Source organism: Balaenoptera physalus, assembly GCF_965194825.1.
Source record: "Balaenoptera physalus genome assembly, chromosome: 2".
Classification (NCBI taxonomy): Eukaryota; Metazoa; Chordata; class Mammalia; order Artiodactyla; family Balaenopteridae; genus Balaenoptera; species Balaenoptera physalus.
Genome location: NC_138883.1, coordinates 117720391 through 117732538, shown reverse-complemented (window position 1 = coordinate 117732538; position 12148 = coordinate 117720391). Strand labels below are relative to the sequence as shown.

At 50.9% G+C, this 12148-nt stretch overlaps 1 protein-coding gene across 1 annotated transcript in view; it reads right to left on the bottom strand.

The window, feature by feature from the left end:
- CD276 (CD276 molecule) overlaps positions 1 to 11284 on the bottom strand; it is a 30404-nt gene extending 19120 nt beyond the window's left edge. Inside the window, exon 1 of the mRNA XM_082443957.1 lies at positions 11138 to 11284. The gene's annotated coding sequence lies outside the window, so the exon portion shown is untranslated. The remainder of the gene's footprint in view (positions 1 to 11137) is intronic.
- Positions 11285 to 12148: the final 864 nt, after the last annotated feature.

The window sequence follows — 12148 nt, the reverse complement described above, 5'->3', positions numbered from 1 at the left end:
TCCCTTATAACAGCCCTGCAAGTATTAGATCTTCCTCTCCCTGGTAGAGGTCATACTGGGCAGCCATGCCACATTTTTCACCAAAACAACCCAAAATAATAGACTGTCAAATCTGTGGCCAACACCAGCAGGCATTTGCTCACATTGCTGCAGATCCACATCTCTGCCATCCTCTTCCGAAAACTTCAGGGAAGGGGTGGAGCTTTATAGGATGTTTCATTTGTTACTATTACATTTCATCCAGTTAAGCTGAGTCCCTCACTCCAACTGCCATGATATATTTTTTTTAATTATGGCAAAATACACACAACATGAAGTTTACCATTTGAACCTTTTTTTCTTCTTTTTTGCCTCACCCCATGGCTTGTGGGATCTTAGTTCCCCAACCAGGGATCGAACCTGGGCCCTCGGCAGTGAAAGCGTGTAGTCCTAACAACTTGACTGCCAGGGAATTCCCATTTTCACCATTTTTAAGTGTACAATTTGGTGGCATTAAGTGTAGTCACAGTGTTATGTAACCATGCCACGATGTTATGTAACGATGCCGTTTTTGAAGTACTGTTTTGACAGTACCTGGTGCATAGAAGGTGCTCAATAATTTTTTGGTGGATGAAGAAGAGAACAAATGAATTTATCTAATAAGGTTGCCCTCCTCTCCCCACTTTGTTTCTTGTGTCATCAAGGTCCTCAGGGAGAGGACAGGAACAGGAAAGCCCTACAGCACTAGGGTCTGCCCCAGGATCAATGTCCATCCACTATTCAGGGCTTTGGGGTTACAAGTTTTCCTACTTGTGCTGCCACTCACCCAGCTGCCCATCTGTCTCATCCCCAAAGTGTCACTGCTTCTGGCGGGGGACCACTCAAGTGGAGAAGAACCAGAAAAAAGGCTCATTTGAAGAAGCTGGACTCTTCCTCAAGTGCTCAATTGACAATTAGTTCCAGGGTTTTGTCAGGGATTAAGGTCACCAATCTGTTCTTCCCATAATCTACCTTATTCCCCATAAAACTGGTTATTTGCCCATCTTAGGTCTTCCAGCATTCATTTATCCATTCACGCAACAAACATGATGCAGGTTTATAGCTGGCATTACGGGAATGGAGGGTCAAGCACTTCATGGAGGAGTGGGGAGGTTTAGTTGGACCTCATAGAGGAGGAGACATTTCAGCTGTCTGGCACAGGGGGCAGCACCAGCAAAGTCACGGGGAGGAGCAAGCACGCACAGCATATTCTGGGAAGACGGGGACTCCGAGGAGATGAGAGGCAAGGGAGGTGCTCAGGGGTCGGTTAGGGACCCTGGATTGATTCTGTACACAGTGGGAAACTGGAATGCTGCGACCCACACCTTCCCGCTCCCCCCACCCCATCTACCCCAGTTGTCCTGAAATATCCCTGATAGCTTCTCAGAGATCTTATCTCCAAATTCACGCAGCAATCCTAGGGGCCAGAAGACAAATCCATTTAAAGCAGATTATCACCTCCACTCCTGGCCTGAACTTCGGTTCCTTCTTAACAGCTTCTGTCCCTTCTTTCCTTGATACAGAAGCAAAACAGATGCTGTGCAGACCTTCTCTGCCTTCACTAGTCAGTCTTTTTTTTTTTTTTTTTTTAATTATTTATTTATTTATGGCTGTGTTGGGTCTTCGTTTCTGTGCGAGGGCTTTCTCTAGTTGTGGCGAGTGGGGGCCACTCTTCATCGCGGTGCGCGGGCCTCTCACTATCGTGGCCTCTCTTGTTGCAGAGCACAAGCTCCAGACGCGCAGGCTCAGTAGTTGTGGCTCACGGGCCTAGTTGCTCCGCGGCATGTGGGATCTTCCCAGACCAGGGCTCGAACCCGTGTCCCCTGCATTGGCAGGCAGATTCTCAACCACTGCGCCACCAGGGAAGCCCCACTAGTCAGTCTTGATACTCTTATTTTGTTCCTCATCCTTTCTTCTAGAGTGCCCCTCCCTCGTTCTAGGCTGGCTCCTGGTGATAACAGGGCTCCACTTTCCTGCAGGGAACCCATTCCATCTGGTGCTGGTGGGGCTCATCCCCAGCCTCAGGCCTCAGCGTGTGACCAGACCCAGCTTACTGGAGAATGCCTGCCCTGCCCCCACTCAGTGATCTGCTTGGGAATGAGCCTGTGAGCCAAGCCACACCCAATCAAAGACCTCCCAGGGCTCTGCTGCTCGCCCTCTCAGAAAACACTCTTTCTTGCTGAGGTTGCTAAGAAGGATGTGGTCTGGGGCTGTTGGCAATGAATCTATCAGCTAGCAATAACCTAAAGAGTTGATCCAAACAAATACAGAGGCAGAGGTGAAGGCAGGAGGGATACTGAGCCCCGAAAACAACATTTCAGCCCCTAGGCCTGAAGCAAGCTGCTAGACTAGACTGCCCAGATACATGAGTAATCTTTATTTTTTTCCTTAAGCCAGTTTGAGCCAGGTTTCTATTATCTACAGCCGAAGGAGTCCTTGAATATACATTCATTCGTGTATTTAGCTATTCACTTAACTCTTCACTGAGGGCCTGTTAGGCAGGCAATGGGGACAGAGAGAGGACTACGCCAGTCTCTGTCCTCAAGGAGCCTGCATTACAATAGGGGAGTGCAAGAAATCACTGCAGTTCAGTACAGTGTACTATTTAAGATACAGTGAGGACCACTTGGAGGTACCTCAGAGACATGATAACCCTAAAGGTGAACCCTTAAGATTGACCTGAAGCTCCCCAGGTGGTCAGGCTGGGAAAGGCCATTCCAGGCACTGGGAGAAACCCAGGCAAAGGCAGTGAGGTAGGAAGCAGCATGGGAGGCTGGAGGAATGCAGGCCCTTCCATGTCGGCAGACAGGAGATGTAAGATGGTGGTCACAGGAGGAGGAGAAGCTAAAGGGCAAGCCAGGGCTGGAACAGGAGGTCATGTTTGGATTTAGCTTGTAGGTGATAAGAAAGAAAGGGTTTTAAGTAGAGGAGTAATATTGTTGCCATAGGTAGGCCCAACCTTTGATTAACTGATGCATATGTAATGTTAACCTTGCAGAGGAGGTTTGAATTTTAAAGGATGACATTTTAAAAGGGCAATGGTTTACTCAAAATAAGAGCTGATGGCAGAATTTCGGGCATCAAAGAATTTTTTCTCTAGATCGTGTCCTCCCGGAGATGCTCAAAATACCCTGCTCAGCCTGTGTGTAGGACCTACTGCTGGTTCTGGATGTAGAATCGAGTCAGGCAGGGGTCAGCAAATTTCTTCTGTGAAGGTCCAGATAGCAAATGTTTTAGGCTTTGCAGGCCCTCCCATATCTGTCACAAGTGCTCGACTCTGCCCTTACAGCAGGAAAGCAGCCAGAGACAGTGCATAAATGCATGAGCAGAACTGTGTTCCAATAGAACTTTATTTATGGACGCTCAGAACTGAATTGCATATAATTTTCATGAATCACATGATTTTTTTTTCAACCATTAGAAATGTAAAAACCATTCTTAGCTTCTGGGCTATATAAAAACAAGCGGCAAAAGATTTGGCCCAGGGGCCATAGTTGGCAGGGACTGGTTTACAGAAACACTAGCTCCATTCTCAAAGATACCCAGGCAGCAGCAAAAATGGAAAACTACAGGGAACTGGTACATTAATTATGGTGCATCTATATAATGGAATAGCATACCGCCTTTCAAAAGAAGGTGTACTTACATGGAAATAAGCCCATGACATAGGTCATGTGAATAAAGAATATTGTGAGTTATATGACCTAATTTCTATATTAATAAATGGTCCCATGGTCCCAGATCTAGTCACCTACCTCTCACTCCATCTCCTATATTTCAGTGCAGGCCCTTCCTTCTCTGGCACTGAACCCCCTCGAACTTGCTCCTAGGCCCTCTCCTTAATTCTCTCTACTATTTTTTCCTAGATGATTTCATCCACTCCCATGGCTTTAAATATCATTTATATGCTGGCAACTCCCAGATTTACTTCTCCAAGTCCACACCTCTCATCTGAGCTCCAAACTTAAACCCAACTGTCTCCTAAATATCTGTGTTCCAATGACTCACAGGCATCTCCCTCTTAACATGTCCCTCTTCAAACTCTTGATTTCTCCCCCAAACCTGTTCCTCCCCAGCCCTTCCCACTTCGTAAAGGCACCATCTTCCACCCCCTCTGATCAAGCCAGAAACCTGATTTCTCACATCCTTACAATCCGTCACCAAGAACAGCCATCCCTGAGCCCAAAATATATCTCAAGGGTCTGCAAGTTACAGCCCCAGCACCAAATCCAGCTCACTACCTGCTTTTGTTCAGTTCACCAGTTAAGACAAGGTTTACCTTTTTAAATGGTTAGAAAATCAAAAGAAGAAGACTATTTCATGACACATGGAAATCACATGAAATTCAAATTTCAGTATCCGTAAATAAAGTTTCATCGGCACACAGCCACACTTCATTCATTCACATATTGTCTGTGGCTGCTTTTCCACTACAACAGTAGAACTGAGTAGTTGCAATAGTCACAAAGCCTAAACTATTTACTTTCTGGCCCTTTACAGAAAAAGTTTGGCAACCCGATATATCTTTACTCTCTCTATTCCCCTCCACCTCTGCTTCTCTCTCTGGTCTGCCAAGTCGCCATCATCTCTTGCCTGCAAGACTACAAAAGCCTCCTCACCGGTCTCCCACTTTCTCTCTTGTCCCCCAACCCAGTTCTATACTCCCATCTAGACTCTACACAGCAACCAGAAAAACTGCTGTAAAAACAAAAGTGCATCATGTCATCACTTTCAATATCTAATCAGCTCCTCCATGGCATACAGGGCCCTGCCTGGTCCAGCCCTGCCCACCTCCCCAGCCTCACCTCCTCCCACTGACCTCTCATCAGGGTCTCTTACAATGAGACCCTCTTCCCTACCTCACAGGGTTTTTGCAAACACAGTTCCTTCTTCCTGGATGACATCCTGAGGGTCACCTTGGCAGAAAAGCTGGGTTGGAGGTCTGCCACTGTAAGGATGTCCCTGTTCTGCGTTGCAGTTTGTTTACCTCGTGTCATACTGGGACCTCCCTGAGCAGGAACCACGTCTGCTTTATTTACTATTGGATCCTTAGTTCTACCAAAGGCTTGGCACATAATGAGTGTTCAAAGCACTGTTCAATGAATGAATGAATGAATGAATGAATGAATGCCTGTGTGTTTAGATAGATAGAGAGATGGATGGATGAATGTTTGTATATAGAAAAGGGGTCTGGAAGTGTGATAGTGAACCCAACTCTGGGGCATGGGGATGAAGGTAAAGGTCTACTTCCACCTTCTAGTTGATGTACTTCTATAACTTTGACAACGAGCATGTAATTCTTTTGTATTAACAAACGAAAAAGGAAAAGAGCAACATAAAGATTTATGTGGGTTTTAGACCAGGCTCTATCTCTGACTTGCTAGGCTCCCTAGAGCAAGCCCATTGCCTCTCAGGGTCTTCATCTCCTTAACCCTCAAAGGAAGGTCCTGGCCTCCTTCCTGTGCTATGACCACGATCACATGCTGGGCTGGTGTAGTCACGAGAAGCTTCATGGAAGGAGTGAGCCCTGGTGTTTTAGAAGATGACTCTGGCGTCGGAGATATAGGTTCAAATCCAGACTCTGCCACTTCCCAGCCATGCGACTTTGGGAAAACATCCTCTCTGAGTCTCAGTTTGCTCATTTGTGCAATAGGAATTTAAACTCTACCCTCATAGGATGATTATAGGACTCAACTGAGCAAAATTATCTAAACTGTCCTAGTTAGTATAGGTGCTCTGTAAATGGAGTCTGGGGAAAGAGTCGAGGGGATCTCCAGAGTTCCCTGGGAATCCTGTTGGCCTTCCTTTTTCCTGATAATGAGTCAGTTTGGGCCTTTGGAGTTCAAGGCTGTCCACTGGGCACTGCTCCCCAGCCCTGTGATCCCACCCAAGAGAAGAAATCAATTCTTCCTCTCAAAGTGATTTCTGTGTGAGTCAAGATGGCAGTGTGTCATCAGCGCCAGCCCGGCAGAGTGGGGCTGGCATCCGCAGCTTGCTTCCCTTATGGCTTATAGGAAGAACAAGGAAGAGGGAGAACAGGACAGAGCAGAGCCCCTGGCCTCCCCAAGCCAGACCATCCCCACCGAGGCACCCTCTCCACACTGAAGTCAGGGCATCAGAACCGGAGGAGGCAAAACCAGAGAGAATGTAGACATCTCAGTAGATCTGAGAACATGGTGACTTTTGCTACAGCAGCTGGCCTGCCTCTCACACCCTCTTCTGGCTAAGGGGCCACCACAAAATGAGTTTGCATCTTCCAGGGTTCAACAGCCACTTGACAAGGCAGTGTGACACCATCTCAGAACTGGAAGTGCGTGCAGAGGCTATATACGCACGTGGGTGCACACGGGAGGTACACACACACACACACACACACACACACACACCCCATCAGAAACACAGAGCCCTGAAAAAGAGTGAAAGCTACACTTAGCCCAGAAGAGGTCTGGCCAGAAAAAAAAGGATTCGAAGGAGGAGTGGAGAAAGGAAGGGAAGGCATTAGAGAGCATAAGACCAAATCAGAGGGTGGATCCCAGGTCAAGCCCTGGCAGGCCTGTGGCACACATATCTGCATTCACTCAACTTCTGCGGAGTCCTGTTAAGTGCCTACCTAGATATGTCTGGAAACCCCATCCCTTCCAGAAGCCTTTCCAGACTTCACTCAAGGAAGGGTCCACTTACTTCAGATGTGTTCTACCTAAACACCTCCTTGCCTTCACGTTCTTTAGGTTTCTACCCTGAAAGAGGTTCACCCTGGCAGAACAATGCTGCAGGCCCCTCTCCACCTAAGCACCAGCCCCCCTGGATCTCCAGGGATTCCTCCTCATGAGTGTAGCAGGCGCCACCGGTCCTCAGAGCTTGAAGGCTCCTTGGAGTTCACCTGTCCAGTGCCCACTTCCATGCCCATCACAGAGATGGGAATCTGAGCCTAGAGAAACGAGTGTAGGCTGCCACGCTCAGTCATCAGTCACCATGAGAGGTGACTAAGGGCCTGCTCACAAGTGGCCCTGGGCCTCAATTCCTCACCTGTTAAATGGCATCATCAGGCTGCCTTGCCTGCCCCAGGGTACAGTCTGAGCTCAGGTACAGCAGACAGGCCTAGGTTCAGATTCTAACTCGGAAGCCTTGCTAGACACATGATCAAGTTTAAATGACTTAACCTCTTTGAGATTTGATTCCACATCCCTAAAAAGCGGGTAACAATCCTAGCCCACAGAACTGCTGTAAGAATAAAATAACATACACAGAGGACTTAAAGCCCCTAGCACTCAAACAGTGGTAACGATTATTACTACTTTTGTTATTATTGCCATGGGCATGGGGAAAAGGCCTCCTGGGATCCTCTGCACTGAGCCTCCTCTGACAGGCTATATACATCTATACATCTAGGTCCCTGGGAACAGTACTCTTTCTCTGACCCCCTTTGCTCCTAGGACCCCACCAGCACCCAAGCTCCAAAGCAGCAAATCACAGTTCGGCTCCATCTCTGTGTCTGGCTCATCCCTGGTGGTCCTCTCTCCCTTCCTCCTCCCAGTGGGCTCAAGCCCCTACTGCCCCTGCTGCCACCACATCCCCCAGTACAGGGCCTCCCCCATAAGCACACATTCCAGTGTCTCCCCCATGGGAGGCCCAGTTCCTGGGAGCCTACACTGACTTAGGGTGACCTGGGAGCCCCTCCTCCCAGAGGTAGTATCTCTCCCTGCTCCAAGGTTTCCAACAAAAGATGTTTCTCAAACCCCACTCCCAGCGGGTTCCCCCCAACATACCCTCCCTAAGCCTCAGGAAGGCCAAAGGCCCAAAGGCATTAGGGGTGTGGAGGAGGCATTCATTCTCTGCACCACAAAGAGAATGAGGAAGAATGGGGGTAGCTGGCTGGGAGCACTGGGCAGAACTGGAGGGTGTGAGAGGGACTCCTGAAAGGCACAAGTGTGCTGAGGACCAGGCCTCTCGAAGAGTAAGAACTCTTAGCAATGGTTCCAACTGGGCTGCAAGGACAACTACTCTGGGATACCCAGGTCAGACCTGCCCTCTCCCCAGCTCCCCACATGAATCCTCTGCCTTGCTGTGGGGACCCTTAGCACATCTTACCAGGCTCCAGAATGAGGGGTAAAGACTGTGTCTGCCTCCAGAGTGGCAGAAAGAGCCAGTTCTGGAGGGAGACATCATCCCAGTCCCAGAATTTGCCAACTGCATGTCTTTGGGCACGGGACTTCTTTCTGGGCCTCAGTTTACCCATCTATACAATGGAGCTAATGATACCCTACCTCATAGGACTGCATCCAGCACAGCCCCACGCCCCCAAACCTGAAAACTCAATGCGCCTATCTGGAATCTCTTACTGCAGGTGTGGCAGAACTGGGGTTGGCAGGCAAGGGTTACATAAAGCACACGTGGTCCCCTCCCAGATGTTTGATCCATTCTGAGCCAATGAGACCAAAAGAAATTTCTCAAAGATCACATGGACCGGTTCCCACCCTCTTTGCCCTCCCCCAGGCCCTGACTATGCCTTCCCTCTTTTGCCAGTGGACCTCCCTGTCATTCCTGCCCTGGGGGTGTGGGAAAAGGACAGCAATGGAAGTGGCCACCCACTCAGAGGATAAGCTCATGGGCAGTGACATCATCCTGCCTGCCCTTCTTCCTCCTCCCCTGACCCCGTGACTCAGGGCCATGGGTTCAGGCTCTGTTAATCTCAGAGGCTGCTTGGATTTGGGTCATTTTTCTTCACATAGCACAAGCCCTGTATGTCCAACCAAGAAGCAGCCTGCAATAAGCCAGACACTTGTTCTACAACACTTTCTAGGAGTCTCTTTGGGTGCTGTGGAATCCCAACTTACAGCTCTATGATCACACTCAGTCTCTGACCCCAAACAGTATTGCTCAGCTCAGCATCAAACCCAAATCCTACTCCAAAGAATGAAGATTGACGACTCCGTAGAAGGTTACAGTAAAAGGATAGAGGAATTCCCACCGGAACTTTCAGAAGTCAACCTCAGCAGAATAAGGACACAGGCTCTACAGAAGGGACAACACTTCTATAACTGTCCTTTCCACAAATATTCATGCACCTGACCCAGCTATCAGGCATCTGAGTATCTCAGACATTCAGCCAGCCTGCTTCCATCGGGTGCCCAGACAGAGGTGCAGAGGGCTGAGGACAGGATGGAAAAGTGGTCCTCAAATCCCAGAACCCCTTCTCATCCTAGGGCTTGCTCTAATGTAGGCTTCCCATCTCTAACAAGCTGGATTGTCTGATTTCTTGGAACACAGGAGTCTGGAATGAATTGGAAAGCTCACTGAAAGCAGGCAGGAGAAACCACCAGTGATGTCATTGAAGAGAGAAAAGAATTCCAAAGTCAGTCATGGGACCAATACAAGCATCAACTGAAGCCACTTAGTGCAAAGCTCACTCCCTCAAGAGTCCCCTTGCTATACAAGTCCTTAGTGCAAAAACTGATGTTCACAGTGCTGATCTGAAGTCATGAAGGAAAATTTCACTGACATCAGGAGTGTCCTGATGTCAGACTGTGATATGTGTAATACAGCGGAGAAAGATTTCCACGCTTAATGGTTAACGTAAGTGTTAATGCTTAATCTCAGGAACTCCAGGTATCAGGGAATATACTCACCCAAAATATTCCCATTTCCAAAAGAGCTGGAAATATGAGCCACCACTCATACCCACAGCCTCAGAGCCGTGCCTCTCAGATCAGCCCAACCCATTGGACATGTTTAGAGTTAAAATTCAAGTTTAGACTTCAATTTCTCTCAGCCTCCAAAAGCACCCACCTGTGTGCAGGCCCCCAAACTATAAGGAAGGCTGCACAGCATCAGATTTCCTAGGGACTTCTGGGAGGCGAGAGGGAGTCAGAGAGGAGGCTGAACTAAATAAAGAACTCTCTTAAAAACAGAACAGCTTCATTACTTTCTAATATAGAAGCTAACTGCTAAAGACAAGCATGTAAGAGAAGGACCTAGGGCCTTCATTTAATGATGAAATCAGACTTATTTACAATTATCCACATCCAATTTGAAGGTAGTTTTTCTCAATTAAGTCAAACAAACCCTCCCAACTCCCCAATGGTTTTTGCCTTCCTATTTGCTTAATGTTTTCCTCAATGATAGATCCCATATCTGAGTCATCCATCACACATCTCTCATTAGGGCAGGTTTGGCTTAGAAAGAAATCCCTTTTTCTGGCGTTTCACTGCCTTAGGCCCCCAAACCTGCCAATTCGCTAGCTAAGCAGCAATAGAGGACCTGGGACACTGGGATTCAATCCCCTCCCCTCTAGTGTGTCCCCACCCTGGGTCCCTACCTTTCCTCCACCCCCTCTCCATCCTACCCCACCCACCATCTCCCTGAGACTTCCCAAGCCCAAATGGCCCCACCCCTGCTCCCTCATGCTCTGCCTCCCAGCCCCCAACACCTAAGCATCCCTTCACCCAGGCCAGCTGTCCCTGCCCATCCTTCTCAGAATCTGTCCCCTCGTGCCCACTGCTGCCCGTGGAAGCCCTCCAGTCGCCCACTCCTTCATCCTTCTGGGCCAGGCAGAATGGACCCCCACTCCCCGATCCAGCCCCTCGCCCTCCTCTCCCTGGCACCTCCCCCTCCTCAGAACTAGTGGTCAGGTCAGGGTGTTTTCCTCTGCAGGGACTCCGGGAGACCCTACTTCCCTCCTAGCTCCAGCTAGCGGCTTCGTGAAGCTTTCCAGAATCATCAACACAATGACAGATCTGCCTCTATTCCCCCTGCACACCCAGGGCCTCCGCGATCACAGCCACCCGCCCAGCCTCCTCCGGCGGTTTCCCGAGGGAGGGCAGGTCCCACACTGCCCCAGGCCCCGCCGGCCAGGGAGGGGAGGCAAGGTTGGGGGCGGGGCTGGACTCTGATAGCCCCCTGCCGCCTCCGGGACCCAGAACCGGGGTTCACCGTGCTCCCCGCGCGGAGGCCAGCCCGGGCCCGGGGAGAGGGCTGGGGTGGGGGCGCCCTGCGAGAGACGGGGCTCACCGCCCGCTCTAGCAGCCCTGCAGCAGGCACGCTGCCCGGCAGCCCGGGGCAGGACTCGGCCGCAAACAAAGGCCACTCGGACGCGCGCCGAGCCCGCCACGCAAGCACTCACCGCGCCGCGCCTGACTCCCGGGACTCGGGGACGCGGCGGAGCGCTGCCGAGTCGCCGCCGCCGCCGCCGCCGCGAGGCCGGGCGCGAAAGGGGTCCGGGGGCGGCCCCGGGAGTCCGAGGGGCGGGGCGGGCTGGAGGAAGCTGCAGGCCCGGAAAGGCGGCCCGGGTGCGCCCCAGAGGCAGGATTGGCCCCGCGGCGAAGGTTTGGGGCAGAGGCCTGAGCCCGCCCGCTGGGCAGGGCACCCGGCCGGGACCCGCCCCTGACCCGGGTCCAGACCCACGCGGGGGCCCTAGTAAAGGGGCGCTGGTCTGATCTCTGCCCATCTCCCACTCTGTCCCACCCTCCCAAGATCCGAAGTTTATTTTCTGCTAGGGGGACAGGTGAATGGTCACTGACCACCCCGGCTCCCCCTCCAGGCCGCTGGCAGCAGAGCCGGAGCTCGGATCTGGCTGTCTGACCCCCAGTCCAGTGTTCTCCGCCACCAGGCTGGTACCGTGGCCTGGAAAGGGTTAATTCGACTATGAGGCATTGAGAGCTGCTGGGAGCTCTCTATAAATACAGTGTGTCGTGGGCGCCTGAGCCAACCGCAGGGTAATTTCCACCTAGCTGGTTTTCCCCTTTTCCTTCCACCCCCGGCCACCCGGCCAGCCCTGCCCCCAGCCCCATGCCAGGCTAGTGGCCACCCCAGGCCCCCAAAGGGGGAGCAGCTCTGACACGCCCCCAACCCCCTCCCCATGACCTGGGGCTCTGTCTTTATAGGAACCAGTTCCAGCCTGGGAGGAGATAGGGGAGTCAGGCTTGAACCTCCAGCCTGGGGAGAGATGGGGGTCAGGCCTCTGCCTCGGCACATGCGGCCCCTGCACCTGTTCTCTGACCTGTTCTCCATTAGTTACAGACAGCAACAGCTAAAGTGTAGCAGGCTTCTGTGGGCCAGGGTAGAGGCTAGGAGCTTTCCATGTGGGGCCTCTTTAAATCCTCACAACAGCTGGACTATGTAGATAATATTATCC